This window comes from Tasmannia lanceolata, unplaced genomic scaffold, assembly GCF_043159265.1.
Source record: "Tasmannia lanceolata isolate RefF3 unplaced genomic scaffold, GAP_Taslan_0.1 ptg000015l, whole genome shotgun sequence".
NCBI lineage: Eukaryota > Viridiplantae > Streptophyta > Magnoliopsida > Canellales > Winteraceae > Tasmannia > Tasmannia lanceolata.
The window spans coordinates 26,153,464-26,158,877 of NW_027518692.1; the positions used below are offsets into that span (position 1 = coordinate 26,153,464).

The 5,414-nt window shown below is 40.0% G+C and overlaps 1 pseudogene; it reads right to left on the reverse strand.

Annotated features, from left to right (window-relative positions):
* Positions 1-2,509: 2,509 nt before the first annotated feature.
* Positions 2,510-5,191, reverse strand: LOC143891892 ((RS)-norcoclaurine 6-O-methyltransferase pseudogene; annotated as a pseudogene).
* Positions 5,192-5,414: the final 223 nt, after the last annotated feature.

Below are 5,414 nucleotides of genomic sequence, written 5' to 3' on the forward strand. Positions count from 1 at the left end.
ATCCCGATTTTATCAAGATCATATCCGATTTTATCACGTTCATAATTTTTTCTTCGCCACGGGACTGCAACTAGTGTATAAAATAAATTTCAAGAAATTGGGTAGTCCAACGGTCAAATCTATTTTAACTCCATTTACCCCTTCTATCCCTTCAATTTACAATCCCACCCCTCACTACAAATCATCCCCTCACCTCACAATTATTACAAAAATACCCCTTGTTCAAAGAAACACACAACTAGTTACCCCTACTCCACCATAGAGGCCCCACAAGCTTTGACCGGAGACTTGGTCCACATAAACGTTTCTCCTCTCTTTCTAAATATGAAGGACGGTTTCCTTCTCTTACACTTTCTAAAACTAACCAAAGACATTAAAATAAACTTCTCTAATTCTACCACTTTTTAAAACCTAAAAACCATTAAATTAAGAAACTAACAGATAAGAAATATTTCCGTTTTTTTTCATATTCACTTCAATAAAATTAGAAACTTCGAAAACTTAAGGTCCTAGTTTAACTAGGAATAATCCATATGGGCCAGCGTTTGCCATGTCGGACCGACACCTCCGACGTCATGTGTAGTGCCGGTGTTGAATCTAAACAATTTGAGTCCAAAAATTTGTTTTCGACTCAAACTCCAATACATAGGAATCGGGTTGTCTAGGAAAAACTAGAAGGGGGCGATCAGTGTTATGTGATCGCTAGTCTTGAAGCTTAAGAATAGCATAGGGCATTGTAGTCGCGAACTCTTAAGGAATCAGTTTAGTGTCGGCGTTGAATCTCAACAATTTGAGTCCAAAAATCTGTTTTGGACTCAAACTCCAATACATAGGAGTCAGTTTGTCTAGGAAAAACTAGAAGGGGCTATCGGTGTTATGCAAGGTTTTAAATTTCGGTTTTGGAGTGCGTTTCGGTCCTCACCGAAATTTTGAAATTTCGGACGAAATCTCTCGAAATCAAATACCGTAATATTTTATCCCCTACAAAATTTCGGCGAAATCCCTGAAATTTAGGGATAATATTAAATAATTAATAAAACCAGATTTTTTGGTGATATTCCCTTAATTTCGGTCCGAAATTTCGGTCGAAATTTAAAACCTTGGTGTTATGTGACCGCCAATCTTGAAGCTTAGGAATAGCATAGGGCATTGTAGTCGCGAACTCTTGAGGATTTGCAATCTATATAGGGAGACTGGCATGACCTATATTTAACCCCAAAAAATTCTTTGTGTGTGTGTGTGTGAGTGTGTGTGTTGGGAGCGGGGGAGGGGATCTCTCTGCCTTCAGTCACTTTAGAGTGTACATTCCAAACCTCTCATTTGTATTAAATAACCCGTGACCTTAAACTAATGTATGGACCCCTCATACTCTTAGAAACCGAACTCACCCTTGAAAGCTAGCCCTTAACTGTTAAGGTGGAAGCATTGTGGCACTACAAGTTGTTCCTGTGGAATTTTCATCAACATCAAGGGTACACTGCAGTAATAATTAGGGATCGATGCAGAATTCCACCTTAAATGCTAGCCATTAAGGGAAGGGCGCCCAAGTCCGAATAAGCCCTTGCACATCCATTCACTTTTCCTATGACATTGCCCTGTTTGGTTCCATATGGTAGGTGGGGTTTTATTGGAATTAGAAGTCAAACATGATTTTAATAGGATGTCAGTCAAAGGGAAAGAAAGTGGCATTTTTTAAAAGTGTTGTTTGGTTGGAAAGATAAAAGTTGGAATTTTGGTGATGTTTGCATATGTTGAAAAGCTAAAAGTTGAAAAGTCATTTCAAAAGCTGAAATTTTAAGATCCGAGAGAAAAAACTTCGATTTCATGGTTCGCCATTCGGCTCTTAATTGTGAACCATGTCAGCCAACAAGCTTCTGACAAGCAGAGTGGTCAAAACGGGATTTCAACCAAAAAATACAACCAAACATGCTTTGGCTTTCTAAATCCCATTGAAATGCTACGAAATGCCCATTTTTCCGCAACCAAACACACCATGTGGAATCTTTACTTTCGCATGGAATCCAGCACGTATTCTAGTAGAGACTGGTTCTTTAAATAGGAACGAAGTAGTTCGTATCACCATCGAGTTCCATAACCAGACAATGTAGCTACTTTGGAAAGTTGATTATTGAATTAACTATGGGTTATTAGGCCCTTCTTAGGTGACTACTCTAGTCAAGTTTGGAGAGTTTAAACTTTTCCACTCCAACTTTGACCTGCTAAGATGAATATACCCCTCATGTACAGCCTTAAGTAGAAAACAGGAAAGGTAGTTACCAAAAGTAAGCATAAACATAATTGCCTCCCTCACATAGTACTACATTAATTAAGGACCACATTTTGTGACGAGGCCTCACTCTTTTTGTCTTTTTGTAAATATTAGAAAGATTATTACAAAGCAAGCCAGAAAACTAGAACTAAATGCTTAGGCATCATTACAACAACACAGCAATACAAGAGATGAAGGGAGAAACAAACAAAACACAACTGGAGAAGATAAGGCATGAGATTAAGGAGATGCGACAATGGCAGACTGCAGAGAGTTAATGGGTGTCATCTCACATTGACTGAATCCAGCATTGAAAATTAGCCTTTTCCATTCCTTCTCAGTCCTCTCCTTACCTCCAGTGGATAACATCATTATCACATCGAAGGCATATCTGGTGTGAGTGATCTCGTGACCTTCCTCAATATCCAATACAATGTCTACTATAATCACCTTCCCTCCCTTCTCTGGTATAGCCTCCTTGCATCTTTTCAAAATCTTCACACAGTCCTCGTCATCCGAATCGTGTAGTATTTTCTACAACCAACACATGTTACATACCATTACCATTAACAAAACATTAGCCTTTTCATTAGCTATACAAGAAAGTAGATTTTTACGGGTTGTATTGACCATCATCAGTAGCCTTATTATAAGCCACACTAAGGGCCGTTTGGATACTCAAATTTTGGAATCCAGGTTTTTTGTTTGAAAACAGTGTAAACGACAGTTCATGATCAAGCTGCTGTATGCTGTCCTGACAGTGTTTCTTGGATTTTAAGTAAGAAATCCGGGTTTTAGAAATCTCTCCCCCATCCCGAGATTTCTAAATCCTGAAAACATGGGATGATCTCCTGCTTTCTTGCTGTCAGAAAGAGTAACGAGAAATCAGAAAACGACTGTTGGTCTCCTTTTCCTCTCTCCCACTCATGATTTTGATGAAATCTAAGATTCTAAAATTTGCGTATCCAAACAGCCCCTAAACTAAATTCGACATGAAGGAAATAAAGCGACAAAGTAACATATATATATATAAGCTCACCAAACTTATGGTGAGCTTAAGCGCCCAATCACATGGGGGCCCACTTTGTTAGGATGATCAAAAGCATTCATTTGAAAGTCCCTTACATAGATGGGGGGTGTACCAAAAATCAGCTCCATAGGATCATCCTAACCCTTTCATTTGTGAAGGACAAAAATGGACAGACACAAATTTGCCCCATTTTTGTCCTCCACAAATGGAGGGGTTAGGATGATCCTATGGAGCTGATTTTTGGTACACCCCCTATCTATGATAAGGCCTTGCAAATGAATGGTTTGGATCACCACAGAACATGTGGGACCCATGTGATTGGGGAGCTTAAGCGCACCATAAGTTTGGTGCGCTTAAGCTCACCAACAGTTTCCTCTCTCTCTCTCTCTCTCTCTATATATATATATATATATATATATATATATATATATATATATATATATATGAGAAAACATTTCCTACACACTTGTGTAGGTTAGTTACCTACACACTAGCTTAAAATACAGTGGGGGCCCACATTGTTTGGGTGATCCAAACCATTCATTTGAATGGTCCTCACAGAGATAGGGTGTCCACAAAAATTCAGATCCATAGGATCATCCCAACCCTACGATTTGTGGAGTTAAAATGGACGTGTATAAAAACCTTCACAAATTAGTCCATTTTTTGCCTCCATAGTTTGAATGGTTGGGATGATATATATATGAGAGAACATTTCCTACACACTTGTGTAGGTAAGTTACCTACGCACTAGCTTAAAATACAATGGGGGCCCACATTGTTTGGGTGATCCAAACCATTCATTTGAATGGTCCTCACATAGATAGGGTGTCCACAAAAAATCAGATCCATAGGATCATCCCAACCCTACGATTTGTGGAGGTAAAATGGACGTGTATAAACCTTCACAAATTAGTCCATTTTTTGCCTCCAGAGCAAAAAATGGTTAGGATGATCCTATGGATCTGATTTTTTGTGGACACCCTATCTATGTGAGGATCATTCAAATGAATGGTTTGGATCACCCAAACAATGGAGGCCCCCACTGTATTTTAAGGTAGTGCGTAGGTAACTTACCTACACAAGTGTGTAGGAAATGTTCTCTCTCTCTCTCTCTCTCTCTCTATATATATATATATATATATATATATATATATATATATATATATACTCACCATCAACATAACAGCGTCGTTGTGGGGTATGAAAGAAAACATGTCACCCGCAACACGTTCCACATCGGGTATCGTCTCGACAATGTGAGGAAGGTCAAGGACACTGCACTTGATGTGTGGAAATGCCTTGGCAATTCCCCTAGAGGCTGTGCCTGTGCCTCCACCGACATCCACCAAAGATTTGATCCCTCGGAAAATGTCCCTACAACCATTGATCAAGGCCGGGGTCACTAATCGGGCATCGGAGGCTATGGCGTCGTTGAAGAGCTTGTTATGTTTGGCATTCTTAGCGGCATTGCTCCACATGTCTTCTCCTTTCGAGGTAGTTGCCTTTGCTTCCAACAAAGAGCCGAGTGCGTTCCAACTGTCTGCATCCCATTGCTGTATCAGCCGAGCAAATGGGACTAAGCTCGTTGGGTCCTCAACAAGGATGAATTTCGACGCAGAAGTGAGATGATACAAATCATCTCCTTGGGTGCGAAGGAGCCGCATGTGAACTAAGTAGCGAATCAAACGACGAAGGTTGTCGTAGTTACCACAAGGCACGGGTAGAGAAGCACCCAATTGAGAAAGAGTCATGGGTTCACCATGCCCATGAATGATATCTGCTATGCCCAAATCAAGTGCCCATTTGATGACTAGAGAGTCCGTGGATGCCACTATGTGGCTCCAAACAAGAGCAAGATCATCCAGCTCTTCTCTTGCTTCTATCCCCATTGCTTTGCTTCTTCTTGGATGACTCTTGCCTCACTCTTTGTTAGAAAGAAGAAGAGAGATGCTCCCAGCTTGTTCCCTCCATCGATTTATATAGTGGCATGTTTACTATGCTACTTTATGGGAGTGTACATTGGGTGAATAAAAAAAACCATTTTTAGTGGTACCGAACTCTTGGGCTCACAACTTCACATGCGTTTTTTTAATCAAATGCCTCTAATTCCCT